Source organism: Rattus rattus, chromosome 11 (assembly GCF_011064425.1).
Source record: "Rattus rattus isolate New Zealand chromosome 11, Rrattus_CSIRO_v1, whole genome shotgun sequence".
Taxonomy (NCBI): Eukaryota; Metazoa; Chordata; class Mammalia; order Rodentia; family Muridae; genus Rattus; species Rattus rattus.
Window position 1 is genome coordinate 13,285,154 of NC_046164.1, and position 19,371 is coordinate 13,304,524.

At 44.2% G+C, this 19,371-nt stretch overlaps 1 protein-coding gene and 1 pseudogene across 4 annotated transcripts in view; both read right to left on the reverse strand.

The window, feature by feature from the left end:
* The window catches only part of Mapk10 (mitogen-activated protein kinase 10), a 270,635-nt gene extending 258,066 nt beyond the window's left edge, over positions 1-12,569 (reverse strand). For 2 of the 4 annotated variants that reach the window (XM_032915826.1, XM_032915829.1), the window contains exons 1-2: positions 12,140-12,569; positions 6,727-6,841 (exon numbers count right to left, since the gene is read on the reverse strand). The gene's annotated coding sequence lies outside the window, so the exon portion shown is untranslated. The remainder of the gene's footprint in view (positions 1-6,726; positions 6,842-12,139) is intronic. The other 2 variants (XM_032915828.1, XM_032915827.1) reach the window with 2 other exon arrangements.
* LOC116911936 lies at positions 2,301-2,835 on the reverse strand (annotated as a pseudogene).
* Positions 12,570-19,371: the final 6,802 nt, after the last annotated feature.

Here is a 19,371-nt window from a genome sequence, read left to right on the forward strand (position 1 = left end):
AATCTGTGAGAATGGGGTCTCTTACCTTAGTCACTATGTATTGTTCCTCGGGATTCTTGCCTCTGTGTTTACCTAGAATTTAACTAATCGGTGTCTGAAGGCTCCATTCAGGCCCAACTTTCATCTTTAACGCTACTGAACATAGATCTTTTTTTTTTTGTTTTTATGTATGTAGCTCAAAGTAAAAGTCCCTGGACTCTTCCACCACTGACTTCATGACTTGGGAAGAGTCACGAAATAGTTTCCACTTCCTTGTCATCGTTTGTGAAATCAGTGTGTTCAGAAGGGTCTCGGGGAGGACCGAATGGCCCGGCATAGGCAGAGCTCTTCAAGTGTTTGGTATGCGGTGGTCAGCCACGTCAGCTGACAACCTGAGCTTTACTGTGGCTTCCTTCTTCCTGCTCTTGTCTGGGCAACTGTAATTCTGGGGTCCTAAGGATCTCGAGGCTCGGAGGTCATTGACTTCCTTTTCCCACACAGAGCAAGAGAGCCCCTAACAAGCCTTCCCTACGTGGTAAACCATAAGGGCGCACAAACATTTACACAGATCTGAAGTTACTATGTTCATAAATATGTACATAGAAGCAGTTCCACAGTCAACACGCTCTCCTGGGTGTAATATCTACTGTCTGTCCTCCATTCACAATCGAAAACCAATCTTGTACCTTCTAACTTCTCCCAAAGAGCCCTCCAAGTATTTTAAAGCAGCCACTCTCCTCAGCCCCCATCTCTCTTCTCCGGGCTAAACGGTGTGAGGCCTCCTGATTACCTATCACAAGGCACACGTACTCAGTCTTCACTATCCTCTCTCTCACGTTCAAGACCCACTTCCTTCCCAACAGTAGTTTCGCATGAGATTCCAACGCCCTTCAAATGGTAAAAAGGACAGTGGGTTCTTTGTTTAGGAAAGCAAAATGAATTTCGTCAAAAATTAGCCAATGCTTATAAAAACGAAATTAAAGTCATCCCCTCTGTGAGAAGTGTCAAACAACGCAGACCGTCACTTGCATCACCTACTTAGAGGAGACTGTGAATTTCCTTCAAGCCATTTTCCAGACAATTCCGGGGGCTTTTACAGAGCTTAATTATTTCTATCTGGAGCTGAATACTTCCCTCCTCAGTCTTCCTGGGTCCTGCATCTGCCGTTCTGTATGTCTGTTTCTTGTAGTGCCTGTCCCTTTTTCATTCATATTTCAAGAAACAATCATTCAACAAGTATGAACTCGGTGCCTGCTAAGGACAGAGTAGCAAATACTGGGCTATATGAAGGAGCTTCAAAGGTAAATAAATCTGACCAGGATTACTTCCAAGCTGATGCGGGATCACACAGAAGATGCATAATAAGGCACTGTGGGACACAGTGAGGGGGATCTGCTCAGATTGCTCCAAAGGAACTGGGAAAGAATGCAGAATGGAAAAAGAGGAAAGACAACCTCGAAGAGAAGACACCAGAAGAGGGCTGGAGCCAACGTACACAGTGCGTTTAATTTTTAATGTGCGTGAAATCACTCGAGTCCTGTTAAGAAACATTCTGAGTCAGTGGGTCTCAGGGGACCTGAGATGCTGCAGTTCTCTTCAGCTCTAGAAGAGGCCACGCTGTGCCTTCTAATGTAGCAAATGGTTGAAAGGATGGCGTCGTGGATGCGTTTGGAATGTCCCCCACAGGGTCATGGATTGGAACACCTGGACTTCATGCATCGGACTTCAGGAGGGAGGTCACTAGTGCAGACCTTTGAGGATGACAGCCCAGTGCAGTCCTCTGTACTCCCTGATCCAAACACCATGGGACGAATCCAACTATGGTTCTGACATCATCTACAGCTCTTCCAACATCCTTCTACGCTACAATGGGCCTCCTTTAAATCTCATTTGTCGGGGTTATGGTTGGAGGGATGGGGAAGCAAGCACCATAGGCCAGTGTACCTGTTCTTCTGACTGGGATGTTCCCTCCAGCAAACTGATTGCAAGCAAACACTACCAGAGGTCAAAAGCACCCTTGACAAGCCTAACCTTACCAACATCCTATCTTGGCTCATCTCATCTTAAATGGACTCGAGATACTTCCATTAGCCGCCAGTTGGCCCAAGTTGTCCAATGCAAAGCCTGCTTTATAACAACATGTTGTGTATTCCATGTAGCTAATTGGGATGTGCAGATCCCTGCTGCCTTTAATCATCACAGTTAAGTATCACCAGCGGGGCAAAAGATCAAGCCTCAAAATCTGAAGCAGGGTTCTTTTTAATGACTTTTTTTTATTCAATAAACTTTGTTTTCCCATATGTATAGCTGATTGAACCTGTTCATGCATCTTCACCAGCAGCTGGGGCATCTCCACCCTTTGTGTTTCCGGAGTCAACTACTTGGGCTCTGTGCTTTGAAGCCAGCCTCCTAAGCCCTTTACTAAGTGGCTCCTGAAGGGCTGCCCTGGCCATGGACCCTTGGATCTCCAGTCTCTCGGAGACCACAGCTGGAGCCATAAGCTATAGTTTGGGAACTTCCTTACAAGGTTCATCGGACGTCGTAGTAGCTTTGTCAGACAGGATGAGGTTGTTCAGATTGTCCTGAACTTTGCCTTCGGACCACTTCTTCTTTTTGGCCTTGCCACCATATTTACTTAATGGGCCTTTGTCTTTTTTGGCCAACTTTCCAGCATTTTTCTTCTTGTTGTCATTTTTGGGCGGCATGGCAAAGCTCAGAGAGTAGTGTGGACCCCTGCAGCCTCGCTAAGATGTCCAACTTCTTGCTTTTGAAATTAAAATATAATTATATCATCCCCCCCATGTAACCCTTTGCCCTCTCTCAAATTCATGATCTTTTTCTTTCATTGTTACACACACACACACATATTACATATTTACATATATATTTCTAAGCATATAAATGTAATTTGTACAGTCTGTGTAGTATCACGTGTATGTATTTGATTTCAGGGCTGACCACTTGGTCCTGGAGTAGCATTTGGGAAGGTTCTCCCCTATGAAAGACTATTTCTCCTGTCTCTGCATTCCTTAGTTACCGAAACACGATTCTTAGTAGATGCATATCATATGTTCATTAATGTGAGGCAAAACAAAAAACAAAACCCACAAGTCAATGTATTGTAAGTTGGGGCCATCTCCAAGCAACAGGCAGAGTGAATACAGTCAGAACGGAGAAGATGCAGCAAGCCACAGAGGACCAGGACAAGTGAGTGTGGGCGTGGATTGAGACCCATTGAGTCCCCAACACTGTTAGGTGACAGGAGCCGCTAAGATGGGACTGGACAGGAATATGGTGCTCTTTAAGGAGAACAGAAATTATTACATGGGCAGGAGAGTACAATGAAGAATCCTTATGCAGGCAGGTCATACAATAATGCCTGTAAAATAAATTAAACATGTGTGGTTTCATTGGTAGAATCATCGGCAAAAAGATATGATGCCAAGCTACTTGAAGAAGTCAAATAAAAATGGCAGAGCCTACTTGGCGACAGAGATAACAGACTTATACCAAAGGATACTAACCTGAGAAGCATTTAGGATAAAGATGGGTTGAATTTTAGTTCCACTCATTAATTTTAAAACCAGGCAGTTGTTATTTGCTCTTTCTTTGCATTTTTTTTTTTTTGCAGTCCTAGTGTCTACTCTTAACATAACGCTTGGTGATACGTGGTCTCGAAAAAGCCACCCACTCTCTGTAGCAACTCCTACCACATCCTTTAGGAAGTAAAGAGTTGACCCAAATAAACACTGTAGTCTCTTTTTAACCCTACACTTTATAACCCTACAGGCTTTAATTAACTTCTTATTAAATATTACAATCATAAGATATGTTCTTCGAGGCTCTAAGAATACCAAGACTATAAATCCTTGTATATGGCTTACATGAAATCTGCCATGCCTACAGATATGGAAACCTGTGACATTTCCCACCCCCACCTTCTTCACCACCAATGACATTCATTTCCAGGTCTACTCCTTTGGTGTGTAGCCACTGCCAGCCATTCTTTATGCTCTCAGTAATTTTTTTTTCCTGCAGCAGCACTTCAGTGTTCCCTCTGGCCTTGGCCTCATTAGCCCCTGAACAAACTCTGAGAAACTAAAGAACTCTCGAATCAGGAAGACCTCATGTTGAGCGCTAAGTCCATTGCTTCTTCATTATCTGTCGCGAGTTTTTAACCTCCTAAACTCTGCATCCCCTGTTCTGTAAATCACAGAGATGACTGAAGATTAATGTTTGTAAAGTACTTGGCGTGCTGCCTATTGCCCAGTAAGAATTCAAAAATGATGCGACTTTGAGAAACAAATCTTAAAAAGGCTGCAACAGGCATTTCACAAGAGAAGAGCATTAATTGGCCGCATTAAGAAAATGGAATGGTATTCCTCATTAGTAATCAGCGAAATGCAAATTGATACTTATATGAGTATAATTACACCTCCACCTGAGGAGAAAAACATAGGAACTTGCAAATGAAGTACAAGGAAGACGCTGAGCTTCTCCTCCACTATCCCCATGTGCACAAATCGGTGTGTCCAACTTAAACATGTTTCTGAATTATCTATTAAAATTAAAGGCACGAATGCCTCAAAACTTAGCGATTCCTTCTCTTTATATTTATTCTAGACACATGTGATACCATCTGAATGCCTGTCAACAGCAAAGGGACGAGCAAATCTTTGTAGATTTCTACAATAAAATGCTATGCACCAACTCACACAAATATGCTATACGTGTGAACGTTAGCATCAGAGGATTAAGCATATACTATAAGGACAGAGATGTGGAACTAAAGTGCAGATAAACTGAGACATATATTGTAGAGCCACTTAGTTATAAATTCTACAGAGAGCAGCAGGGGTGGGTGACAGGTAAGGTTCCTAGGCTGTAGAGGGAAAGGTATATGATCTGGGGCACGCAGGGCTTGCTGGGAGACTGTGGGGCACGCAGGGCTTGCTGGGAGACTGTGGGGCACGCAGGGCTTGCTGGGAGACTGTGGGGCACGCAGTGCTTGCTGGGAGACTGAGGCACACAGTGCTTGCTGGGGGTCTGTGAAGTATGATGCATGATTATCTTCACCTTCCATTTCTGATTATAACGTACATTATATCACAGATAATAGAAGACATAGTAAGTTCTTCTAGTGGATGAAACATCTACAATTTTAAAGTAAGCCAGTTGCATCACTCTCCGACTGTACAAATTTCTCCATTTCTATACAAATCCAAGCACCTTAGCTTTGTCGATGAGATCCTTCACGTGTCTCCTGTACCCCTCTCCACCGATGCTGAGCTCCCGGCAATCACTCCTGCGGCTGATTGTCTAAGTGTCCCCGCCATGTGTTAACTGTGCCTTTCCTCTGGCTAACCTCTTGCTCCACGTAAGACTCCACTAAAATATCCCTTCCGTGAAGTCTTCCTTGACTCGTTTTCACTGTATCTGTGAGATTCTCTGAAATCCCTTTGAACCCCGTGTCCACCTACCGAATCACACTTCATGAGTACACAATCTCTAGGATATATTGGTCCTGGTAATAGCACATCATGTAAGTGGCACATTCTTTAAACTGAAAAGTCCTTTAAGACAGAGAATTCCATCTAGTCAACAAGCCAACAGCGTATCTGCACAACCGACTCTCGTTAAGTGTTAGCTTAATAGATAAATGTTTAGCCTGGGGATAGAGCACGCCTTCTAACCGCGTAACATATAGCAACATATTAGATTCAACCATATAAAGCTGTCATTGTTATAGATCGTAAGTGGTTGGTTATTGGCAATTACATGATCGTCCCTTTATAACGAACACACAACACATTCTTGCAAAGCACACGATAGTGGATCTTGGATATTGGATTTGCATCTTGGGTGTGATGGTTGGCAGATTGTAAAAACCATAACGTGAATAGCTATAGAATTTGTTTTCTCAGATTTCTGCATTAAGACACAGAACAGCCTTGTGGAAGGAGCCACCAGGCCAATGGAAGTGAGGCATTATTGATCACCAGCACCAACAGCTTCCAGGCACTGATCCTGCATTCTGTTCCTCAGAGATGTTATCTGGCAGACCGTAGCTTCCTCACCTGGACTTTGGCTTACTAACTGCTAACTTTAGTAATTATGACGCAAGTGTAGATTTGACTTTAGACACTGTATTTCGGCGTGCTAATATTTTCATAAAATAATACATTTTTTCAAATCATTCCAAGTAGTAGAGCAATTAACTATAACTTTAATGTTGTCTTCCTGAGTAGATGGATCTGTAGCTGAAAATGTCCACAAATGTGATGGGGTTCTCTCTCCCGTGTGTCTGAAGCGCTAAATGACGTGCGTGGGGGGGGGTGGCACATGCAGGCTTGGTCTGTAATCAACCAATCATAATTCAGCTCAGAACCAATTTTTCCCCTCAAAGAGTTTAATCAGTAGCAAACAGACAATGCCACATAAGAGAATGTTACCCGACCTTTACTCTACAACATGGAATTATTAACTGAAGCGATCCTACGTAGACCGGGATGGCTCATGGAGATGATCACTGTGGTATGTCTCTAAACCACAGAATTATCCGCAGTATTGGAAGCACCACACCATCAGTTAATGAACATGCTCTTTTCCAATGTCTTCTGCCTAGACTGACTCCAGTTTGAGCAGTGCTTCTTCAGATCAATCTACATGATATGTGTCGACACGGTATATGGGTCTTGTTGACTATCAAACGTCCTACCAAAGAACATTTGTAGCCGTTTCACTCACCACTGCTCGTGTGATTTCTCATCTACGGGAAAGGGGGTCTACATCAACAGCCTCTTGCGTGAGCAGCCATAACCGAGATCTGCGATGGTCCTGCTGGTGGCGCTCTCACAATAGCCTAAAATCAGAACAGAACGGAACTTAGGTTTGATTTTAAGGTCTCACACTAAATTTCGTCTTCACGATTAACACCAAAATACTAACACCAAACACAATAGAACCATTTCCCAGGTGGCAAGGAGCAGGGAAACGACACAGGACATTTGAGGTAAGAGCCTCTGTCAGAATCTGTTGCAAATGAAGAAACTTTGGCGGCCTCCATAGCGGAACAGGAAAAAGCTTGTAAAATCTGAACATAAAACTCCGTTAATAATTATTTGAGCGGAGAGGATATTTACTTTTCTAACTGTGGACTTAGTCTCGAGATACATCAATCAGGCTCCATTGGACCATCGTCTTCTCTTTATGGTGGAGTTCACCGGAAGAACGGCTATGTGGTTACCAACAAAAAGGATCCTCAGGAATCCACAGCATGAAACCAAGCTGATGCTGGTTTGGAGGCAAAAGATGCCACTTTAGTAAACCGATCTTATCACAAACCTTTCACTCTTTATCCTTGCCGTTTGCCTTGGTTTAGAGTAGATTCTCAAGGCCCATGACAAGTTTTCAATGTTTTACCTACCTATTGTCAAACAGCTTATCAAATATGGCCGCCATCCTAAAATAATCTCCCTTCTGGTCAAACAAGGGTCTCACCCCCCAGCCAGAGTATGGCCATTTTCCCTAGGAATACCTTTCCCACCATCCGCTCACCTACTTCTAACATCCCAGCGTGCCCTGCGTCTTCGTCATACATCGCCATTTTAGAGCGGAGCATATCTTCCTCGCCCTCGTTCCTGTTATACTGGCCATCAAGCTGTCCTGTCCTCACTGCTCAACTCAACCCTCCACACAAGCATCAACTCCGACAGCTGAAGCCCCTCTCACCGTCTTCTATGCAAAGTACTTCCCACTTGACAGACACCTGTTGTGTGCCTAGTGTGCCTACTGTGTGCTAGGATGAACAAGACAGTATCTGAAAGCACAGGAAATTACTGTCGGGTGAGGTAATTGGTGTGAAGAGGGAAGCCCCCCACCCCCCCCGACCCCCCACTCCCCCCAGTCGAGACACAGAGTAAACAGAGCCAAGTAAGTAGACCTAGAAACCTGCTTTCACACTCTGTGGTTTCAGGTCCCATTTCCACACAGAAAGAGAACAATGGCTCCAAGATCCCACACTTAGGAAGTGTCTAGTACATACAGGCAAGCCACTAGCCACACGCCAGGACTTTATTTCTGTGAGGGACCCCACTGGCATACATTTCTGGTGCTTTTAAGTCTCTGCTGTTTTATGTTTTTGTCTTACTCCTGACAGAGAGTAAGGAGAGAAGGGGGAGAGGTAAGGAGAGGAGTGAGTAGAATCCTCTCTCTTACTGTGCAAGCTGCTTAGCAATGCCTGACGCCTGTGCCATACCTGGTGCCCTGTGGTGCCCTGCGCCATACCTGGTACCCTGTGCCATGCCTGGTGCCCCGTGCCACGCCTGATGCCCTGTGCCACACCTGGTGCCCCGTGCCATACCTGGTACCCTGTGCCATGCCTGGTGCCCTGTGGTGCCCTGTGCCATGTCTGGTACCCTGTGCCATGCCTGGTGCCCCATGCCATGTCTGGTGCCCCGTGCCATGCTTCCATGCCATACCTGGTGCCCCATGCCATGCCTGGTGCCCTGTGCCATACCTGGTGCCCTGTGCCATGCCTGGTGCCCCGTGCCATGCCTGGTGCCCTGTGCCATGCCTGGTGCCCTCTGGTGCCCTGTGCTATGCATGGTACCCCGTGCCATGCCTGGTGCCCTGTGCCATGCCTGGTGCCCTGTGCCATGGCTACACCTTCAGTCTGCACACTACTCAGAGCATTTGAGAGACTGTGACTGGAATAATTCCACAGGAGCTGGCTGTCATGTATTTTTCTGTACAGAACTTGGGTTTCCATTCCCACCTGTGTTATTTTATGAAATCTGTAGGTTTTGTATCTTGGAGGCACCAGGGAAAAGAAGGGTGAGAAAGAACAAAGTATCTTGTTGTGGGTCCAAAACGTCAATAAGACTACGAAATCCTTTAGTGAAAATAGGTGTGTTTGGAAACTGCTCTCAAACATACAAGTTTGAGCCAGAGATTTTTTTCAGTGTTACCTGGTGTTTCCACTCATTTTACCAAGATTCACTATTACAACATTGAACATAGGGGAAACAACGGTCCTCAGCGGTCAGAGTTTTTAACTTTCTTTTCTGTACTTTAATTAGCTCATGGATTGAAATGTACTCAAACTGTGGGGCTGGCGGGGGTCGGGGGCAGCATTGACTCAAAACACTTGAACTTCAGTGTGAAAGCCGCCAGGGAGTAACTAACACGCAAGCTCTGTTCTGGACGACAATTTCTCTTCACACAACATGCAGCAAGCCCTTTTACCCGAATCGGCAGCACCGAGTCTCAACACAAGATTATGTAATGCAATAAATATTCTCAATATGCTGAAGACACAAATGGATTTGGTTGCCTTGACTGATGCAGCTTCCCTCCCGGGAGTCTGTAGGCCGCTTTCCCCACGAGCCCTTCCCTCCTAGCTCTGGAGAAGGCGCAGTAGCAGATGCCTGAGTGGTAGGACCTCCTAGGGGTGCAGTAGCAGATGCCTGTGTGGTAGGACCTCTTAGGGGCGCAGTAGCAGATGCCTGTGTGGTAGGACCTCCTCGACAGGCATGCCTGCAGCAAGGAGAATGCTGTGCTTCTTTCTAGACCCTACTGTACACTTCTGCGCCCCTCTAGACAAGATTGCCACCGTGCCAAGCAAGAGCGTTGGGAAGAACCGTACAGGAAGCAGGGGAACGGGGATGAGGTCCTCTCCGTGTGGGCGCGTTTGCTTCTCGTACAGATTGCAGGCAGCCTTCGCTAGCAGCCCATTTTCCTGACGAGCAACCAAAGATTTGCTTGGCTTAACTCACATCCATTCCGCTCCACACCCTGCCTCTGGCTACAAATGTGACCTGAGGTCAGCTTCTGGAGCAAGAAGCAAACACGCCTGACCCCCCGCACTTAGCAAACAAGGAAACCTCCCTTGCTCTTCATCTTGTCATCAGGATGGAAAGCCTTCGTGGCTAGGCTTACAGTCAAAGAAACAGGTTCATTCACACGAGGCTAGGATATAACTTTTAATACATGTACGTGCCTTCGATCGTTTACATTAGGCAAATCTCCTTTGCTTCCGATATTCCTATAGCACACACTGACAGTGAGTGGGTTTTGCTATAGATTTAAAATGACACGTTCTATAGCATCCATATCACCGCTCAGTTCCCCTTAACCTTGAAACATCTTGACCACGTACTATGAAGCCGTAGTACTAGCTGCAGATGCGCCAGACAATGACAGAGAGAGCACACTCAGTCCCTGGGGGAATCGTTAGTAATCGCCCCTTCCGGCATGCAAACATACCCCTCCCCTAGCAGATGCTGTTTTGAGGGACGGCAGGAAGGAAGCTGGAGGCAGCTGAATTCGCCACTCCCCGGGTAGTTTGGGCTTCCCAGTCACCAGGACCCTCTTTCATTACAACTGCAAAGATTCCGTCCTGAAAATGAAAGCCGCTCGGGACCGTGACCGTGACCGGAGAGAAGGGGAAGCCAATGAGGAAACGGGAAACTCACACTTAAGGTCAAACCACCTTTCTCATCTGCTTTTCTAGTCCCACTGTGGGGAAAAGAGGATCTTTCTAGTGTAAGTAGATACATAAGCTGTACAATTTGTGTCAATTTGAAGGGTAAGACCAAGGTTTTTTGTTTGTTTGTTGTTTCTTGTTTTTCAAAGAAAGAAAGGAGGCCCACACCAGAAGCAGCCAGACTGCTACATCAAACTGTTCTAGCCCTAAGTCCCTATGATCCCAAAGTGGAGTTGGAAGCTCGTGAATTCATTCATGAGCATGGCTCCTGTGCATACATGCTCACTGAGGACAGCCGTCTATTGAAGCCTCTCTGAGAGAAGTGGCTGCTACCGCAACCATTTTAAATATGTTGATCAGCATTCTGCAAACCCGTCCAGGACCCAGAAAAGCAACGTTAGAAAGGGGCAGAAATTGGACAGGTAGTGCCTGGTAACGCCAGCCTTCCTTTACTCCTAGCTGTGGCCTGTCCCATATGACTTAGCCTGTGTTCGTGAAAGTTATCTCTGTCATGCAGACATATTGCTCTGCAGTAAATGCAGACCATGTAAACAACCTTGTGGCTGCTCCAAAACCTACAGCCCTGGGGTAATACATTCCTTTTTGTGGCCAGATTGCAATGCCCTTGAAAGTTATCTGCAAAAGGAAGTCAAAGCAGCACCCTTAGTCCCTTATTTAAATGGTGGAAGATATATATATATATATATATATATATATATATATATATATATATATATGGTTTTCTTGAAATATCCATAGCCTGATTTACTTGGAGGTTTTCGAATAAAGCACACTTATCCTCTGAAGCACAAACATATAAATTCTGATAGCTGTATCATCATCTCTCTTCCAGTGGCAGCTCCTTTTCCTTTCTGAAAATGCTCTGACATTTCTAGGGGACACAGCATCTCAGCACAGAATACCTGGGAACCTTGCCATAGAAAAATGCTGCCCGCTGTGACTGGAAGATCACTTTCTTAAAGGGACCTTCACCTAGGCGGCTGCCCGCCTGCGGTGCCAGTGTTTGCTCCTTTCCCTGCTCTGGTCCCTGTTCTGTGCTCCTGTCTGCAGCCCAGATTTAACTCTGGGTCTTTCTACCAGAGGAACATAGTTCTAATATATTTGTAAAGACCTCTAAACTCTATGAATCTATTCTGCAATATTTAAAGTTAAACCAGTCTGGAAATAAACATTTATGTTTACTAATGACATTTTTTTTAATGTTTTTATGAGACCCATAACATTTCTCAGATAAAAGTGAGATTCAGACTTCTAAGCAAGCCTCTCTCTCTCTCTCTCTCTCTCTCTCTCTCTCTCTCTCTCTCTCTCTTCTCTCCTCTCTCCTCTCTCTTCTCTCCTCTCTCCTCCTCTCTCTTTCTGCACCCTGGTGTGTGTTTCTTTTACTCTGCCAAGTCATAATAATAACGGTCTGTCCCACCTTCTGGAATCCTTCATTCCAAACAGAAAGGTTTCAGCATCTCTCTGAGAAGAGATGCTTGCCCAGAGAGAACGCCAGTCTTCCTGCCCAGAGATAGTACGCTTCGTTAGACCGGCTCTCCAACACCCTCACTTCCTACTTTCTCAAGCTCTCTCCCATCCCACCAGGAGCAATGACAGATATCATCCACCCTCCCAAACCAGGTTAGAACCCAGAATGAGCAAGGAGTCACCTACCATTCCGTGCCTGAGAACCAGGATCCTGGTCCGCCTGTTTGCCCCAGAAATCCTCCCTACTGGGCTTTCATTAGCCACATTCCAAGCCGGAATAAGGAGGAGAGTCTTTGGAGGTGCAGAGATTGTTTAAAAATAATAACAGACAGGTGATTTCCAAGAAGACCCAATCTTTAGCTCACTCAAGCCCCTAGGAATTGAGGAGTGAGGAAGAAAAGGGAAATATGTAAAAATGAAAATAGAAAAAAAAAAGGGTAAGCATATAAGAAGCACCACCCACCCCCATAAAAATAAACGGAGACGAGGAGGCTTAAGAGAAGAGAGAGCGGCTTGCTGAATCACCCTCTCACTGCCTGGAAACCATTGTGCAGCGGGAGGCTGCCTGTACCATTGTGGAACCTACCAGAGGAGACGGACAGAGGGCTTGGGGAATGGGGTTGCTATGGCAACTGAAAGGAGCACACATGACGTCAAAGCCCAGAGAGGTCTAGGGAGGGGTAGGAGGAGGAAAGAGAAAAAGGAAAAAGTCTATCTGTGGCTACAGCTACCTCGTTTTCTGGCAAAATGAGAAGCAGGCTTCGGAATGTAAAGGAACGGGAACGTGGCGGCCGCGATCTGCAAATTCAGCGCTGGCGGGGGATGGGGTGGAAGGGATTCTGCACAAAGCCGAGAAGCATCTTCTCCGCGCTCGCTCCAGCTCTGCACAGCACCAAGGGCAGATCAAAAAGCCATTGGGAAGCCAGTCACCCTCGCCTTTCAACTACCTCAGCTTTTTGCAAACAGTGAAGAAAGACAGAGGTGTACCATCTCTCTGAATGTCAAAACAAACAAGAGATGGACTCAACCTCAGAAGGGAAGCAAGATTGGACCTGCGCCCGGAACACAGAGGTCATTTGTCCAACTCCACTTCTTCTCCGTCTTCCTATTTTGTAAAATCCCTGCATAAATATCCATTGAAGCAAACTCGCTAGACTGGTGTTTATACTGCAGTTTAAGGTAGAAAGAAACTACTGACAATTTGAGTTAATAAATTAGGGTACTGGGTACTCATTTTCTGCTTACAGAAAATTCCATGGGAAACTAATGTAAAATGCATTTACTACATATTTCATTTGTAAGCAGTTTTTCTGATTTTGCTATAAGTTTTAAATTATATATATAATGCATATATATTCATATACAATTCATATATATGAATTGCACACAATATATATGTATGTATATATGATAGCTTGATGGAATGATCCATAGAGCACTTGCACTATTAAAATGTCTACCAAAACACTTTTCACCTTGTTTCACATAAGCCATCTTTTCAATACATATTTCAAAAATAATCCTAGTCTTTGGACTTTCTCAAGCTACACAGTGAGATTCAATGCCAGTTTTTCTCAAACACCTTTCAGATGGGTTTCCAATCCGTTGAACCAAGTAGTGCTAAAATGCCAGTTTCCACACCGTGCCTTGGGACTGGCCCGCTGACTTGAACAAGGAGCTTCTGTCCTGGGGTGATGAAGAAGATAAAGCAGGTGTAAAGCCAAAAGAGATGGCAGACCCTGCGACATGTCCTGAATTCCTGAGGAACCATGTCGGGTTCGCTGTCTCTGTGCTGTGTTACCCAAGAAGAAAGTTCGGGAATAGAAGTTGGGTGAGCTTTCACTCTAGGACTCCCGACACCGCTCTGGTTGTTTCTTTGTTCTGAATTCAAGTCCCATAAGAACCAGTAGCTGACTATTAATTTTTACTCTCCACTTGGTCTACTTATATGGCTTCCTAGTATAAAACTATAGATGGACAGGCAAACAACTTCACAATAGACAGCTTCTAAATTATTGGTGTGAATGTCCTTTCTCTCCTCTGCTTCTCTCTCCCCACCCTCTCCAGATGTCAAGGCCTACACAGGCTGAGCAAGCCCTCTGCCACTATGTAGCATTCCCAACTTGTTTCTGTAGCAAAAGTCAAAAGTAACTCAACGTTGACACGAGACACTGAACTTCGGCTCTTACCTCGCATTCTGAACGAATACTAAGTCAAGAAAAGTTATGTACCGCAACATGAGGGTTAAAAAGATATGTAAAGCTAGTAAAATAACATGTGTCTTCTAAATGAAAAACAAAACTCTGATCTTGTGGTAGAGTAAGATTTCTTAGAGCAAATAAATGTATTCGCTCTGAAAAAAAAAAAAAAACAAAAGAGGAGAGAAGCATACTTCATCAACATTAAAAGCTTTTACTTACCCACAGTCGTCAGTGAGAAAGCAGACTAGAAGAAAATATTGACATACCTGTGAAAATATACTCGATATACACAAATTCCTGATTATATGAACATTTACAATCCGGTGATGAGGACAAAGATGTTTGATGAGTAAGAAGACCTCAACAGACACCTGAAGGAAGGCTTATCGATAGTCCATATGTACGTGAAAAGGCATTCAACATGACTAGTCATCGGGAAATAATGCTAATTAAATCCACAAAGAAATTCCACTCCAGGCCTACAGAAATGGCTAAAATTAAAAGCACCCATACCTGCAGGTCTATGAGAGCTCTCTTCCTCACTGGCTAGAATAGAAAGTGATAAAGCTACTTTGGGAAGCAGGTCGGAAGGTTTCCATCGTGATAAACAGACACCTACAGTGTGACTCAACAATTCCATTTCCAGGTATTCTTGCAAGGGAATAAAAACACGCCCACAAAATGTTGCGCATAAATGCTATACCAGCTTCACTTGCAATAAGTAAGTAATTAAGGTACAAGTAATTAACAGTGTGTCCATAGAACAAATAAATAAACGATTGTATACTCGTGTAGTAGAATTTCACAAAGGATTACAGCCACAAATAGGTTAAAATCAACCATTTCCATTCATAATGGAATAGTGTCTAGGAGTAATGGGTGCTCACCTGATATGGAGAAGGGTAGGATTGTTTAAATCTTTAACCCTCAACCTTCATATTTCAGTGGTGTTTACATGATTAGCATAGTGTTTAAAATCTATTCTATATACCCTAGGGAATAATGTCCTAAAATTTGAGTATGAAATAAATACAAGAGATTTTCTTTTTTTAAATCAATACATAGATCGTTCCCATTCTTTATTGGAACAAACCACAAAGCCTTATTCAACATCCTTGATTTTAATACTGTCACATTTCAAGCCAACAAAACAAGTTTCAGGACCTCTTATACACCAAATAAACGCATGATAAAAAAAAAATGTAATGGAAGCAGGAAGAACAGATTGTGTATGAGATCACCCCGTTTTCCATGCAGTATGTTCTTTCAGTGAGAAGGGGCAAACTCTTTAAAATGCTTTTGAATGAAACCATTTAAAGAAGGTCTGATTCGGGTCGTTTCAGTATTAACAATTTTATGGATTTTGAATAAATCTTAAGGGACTGAGTGTAAACTCTCATTTTTTGAAGGGCAGACCTGATTTACCACCCCTTGTTTACAGGTCTCTGTATGCAGTAGCAAGTGTACAGAGATGGGAATCAGAGTAACAACCACATGGGGAGGCAGGCAGTGAATGGCGCAGTGCAAGAGTTCTGTAAGCAGTGGTGAAACGGACCTACACTTTGATAGATAGAGATGGAGCTGTTACATGTGCACCTCAATTTGTCAGAACTAACTGAGGTGTGACTCTTTGAATACTGTTAAATTCTAATTTCAAGGGGAACTTCTCATCTGTCTCTGAGAAGGAAATTAATTGCTAAAGGACCGACAAGTCAGAGTTCTAAAACTTACAAAGGTAAATGCAACTGTTATTCATCAGACATAATTGTCATCATGGGGGCTAACTGATGGACAAGGTCACCCTTTCTAGCTCTTCCTGAACTCTGGCTGGCTGGTTCAACTCAGCTGTTCTGGCTCAAACTCTTCTCCAAGATGACTAATTCAAACTGGCTTGTCTCAGCTTCTGACTGAATTGCTCTGCTTGGCCTGAAACTAGCTGTCAGTCTGTTCTAATCTTCTTGACTCCTTTTCATTCTTTGGCTCCTTCAGTCTTTACCTGTAAAGCTGTAAAATTGTCCAGGTAAAAACTGCCTTCTCTCTCTCTCTCTCTCTCTCTCTCTCTCTCTCTCTCTCTCTCTCTCTCTCTCTCTCTATATATATATATATATATATATATATATATATATATATATATATATGATACTCTCTTGTCACCTCTCTTTCCTGTCTCTTCCCATGAGAGGTGGGCATATCCTACCTCTGTCTTGTTCTGTCAAATCTTTCTCTGGTTCATCACTTTGTCTGCCCCTCAATTAGATGGCACTTTCAAATATGGCTGCCTCCTTCTACAAACCAAAATTGTTTGGAATTAAAGGTGTGTATTAAGGTTGGAATTAAAGGTATGTATTAAGGTTGTGTCTGTATTCAAGCCAGAGGGATTAAAGATGTGTCATTCTAGCCAAATCACACAGACCTAGAAGGCCTTTAGGTATGATCCCTTATCAGAGTAGCCATGTTGCTGGATTAAAATTCCTCTGCATACAAAACTAGTGCTTTGCCCTAAATCCTGACTTTTCTTTTCAGACCCAAACACATCCAGTGTAGAGGGACAGGAGGTCCATGTACTCACAGATAAGCATTAGAGAAACCAGACTTGTTAAATATGCAGACTTTTTCCCCCAGTGGGAGGATCTGACACCCGCTCACCTGGATGAATGGAATGTGTGTTGTTTCACAATCTGGTGATGTGGGTAAGTCTATGGAGCCAGCTGTGGTGGCTATTCCTGGTTGTCAACTTGACTATATCTGGAATGAGCTATAGTCCAGAATTGGAAGGCTCACCTGTGATCCAGATCTTGAGCTGGAAGACACAAGTTTCTAGCCTGGATTTTGACATGGAGATCTTGAGGCATAGTGGCCATGAAAAGCTTAGGTCGGGGCAAGGTAGTACATGCCTTTAATCCCAGCATTCAGGAGACAGAGCCATACAAATCCCAGAGTTCAAGGTCAGTCTACAGAACAAGTTTCAGGACAGCTAAACTTAGGCAGTGAAGAAGTTGAAAAGCAGAAACCTGATGATAATGTAATAGAACTAGGGGGCCATGTTCTAGCCCCAGCAAGTAGCATAACTAGACGGCCTCAGTCATGGGGCTCAGGCTTTAGAGTGAAAAATAGAAGGGATGTCTGTGGGCAATTGATGCTGGTTAACTGGAGCCAACATCACTGAGGTAAAATCTGAAGTGTTTTCTGAGAGCACAAAGAAGCTATGTTACAGAAATAGCTAAGGTTCTACCACATGCTATAGCTGTACTTGGTAATGTGTAAGAGTCACCCAGGTGGTATGGTTTTGAAGGCATGAAGGGGTCATGAAGAGCAGCTGAGGCTGGGCACTGTGAGAGGCCATGGAAGGCCATTGGTGAAGGTTCAGCCTCAGTTGCAGTTGATGACCCAGGACTGAAGGGGTCATGCAAAGGAGTTGAGGCTTGGTACCATGAAGAGAGCCCATGAGAGGCTATTGATGAAGCCTGGTTGCAGTGGAAGACCCCAGCATATTGGAAATGCTAGTACCCTGGGATGATCACCTAGAACAGCAGTGGCAAGGGAGTGGATCAACCTCAGCTTAGAGTGCTACAGAGGGCAGAGCTGGAGAAACTATGTCAACCCTTTGGAAGAGCCCAGAAGATCATGTATGGATCCTACACATTGGAACAAAAAGCTTTAAAGTTGAAGTTGCCTTGGATAGCTCAAGTTGTTAGAGATGCCGGAACTGTGGGATACCTGCCAAGGAATGTTGCTAACAGGGAATTGAACCAGCCCAGGAGAAAAAAAAAAGTTTGTTGCATTCAATAAAGATGAAAAAGAAGTTGGAGATCTGAAGACTGCTTTGATATGTCAGACATGGAGATGTAGAGTTTGGAGTGTGTCTAGCTGGTTTCCTCTCTCGCTTTGGAAATTACAGTTAAGTGATCAGATGAATCTCAGAAGAGACCTTAAACTTTGAACTTTGGACATTGGGCCTTGAACATTGTTCAGACTACTAGAGACTCTGGGGACTTTGGAAATTGTACTAAATGTATTTTTTATTATGCAATGGCTAGGTATGGCCCCTATAGACCCATGTGTTTGAACAAGCCTATGGGGGTCAGGGAGTGGAATGTGATGGTTTGTATATGCTCAGACCAGGGAATGACACTATTCAGAGGTGTGGCTGTGTTGAAGTAGGTGTGTCACTGTGGGCATGGGCTTTAAGACCTTCAACCTAGCTTTCTGGAATCCAGTATTCTGTTAGCAGCCTTCAGATGAAGATATACACCTCTCAGCTCTTCCTGCACCATGCCTTCGTGGATGCTGCCATGCTCCCACCTTGATGATACCGAACTGAACCTCTGAACCTGTAATTCAACCCCAATTAAATGTTGTCCTTATAAGAGCTGCTTTGGTCACTGTGTCTGTCCACAGCAGTAAAACCCTAACTAAAAGCCTTACCCAAATTCCTCCCAGAATCCTGAGCTCTGTTTCTCAGTCAATACAACCTATCCTGTGGGATGATGTCACAGGTGAGGCAGGTACAAGATAGAATGAGGCCTGTCATTGGATGAGAAGGAAGGATGGGTGGGAGAAAAGTTTGAAGGAAGAGGAGGAGGAGACTGGAACGGAAAGGAGGAAGAGACAGGAGGGACAGGGAGAGAGGCCATGGCAGGGCAATATGGCAGGTGACGTTAAGATTCCACACTGTACCTTAACAGGTTGTTACGAATGTTTTTTAGGGATGGATGTGTATTGGGCTTTGTATGTTTAGGTGGGCAATTATATCTTATCAACTGGGCCAAAGGTTATTGTGTTGTGTGTTCTTTCATGTATCGATTTAAGTGTAAGGGAGTGTGGGTCAGCTGGTCTGGGCCACCACGGAGTTGGAATATGTGTTTCTGGCATGGAAACCTGCCTTGGGAACTAGATAGGTAGAGAGATTGCTAACGGCTCAGAGAGAGGCCTTTGGCAGTGTGATATGGGATGGAGCAGAGCGGGTGAGATGCTTTGCTGACTGAGAATTAAGATATCCAGCAGATATCTTGGGGCACTGTGGTGACAGACCTAGTGGGAGATAAAAGACTGTTTTATTTTTTATATTTTTCCAACACCACCATCCTATGCTTATTATAAACCCTTTCAACCTAGGCCCTTATTGTGGGCAGTTTCTCAATCAATAGAATCCATTCTAGTAAACGTCACAGGTGCTCTGCTGACGAGATGTAGCCTCACCGCAAACTTGATTGTGAT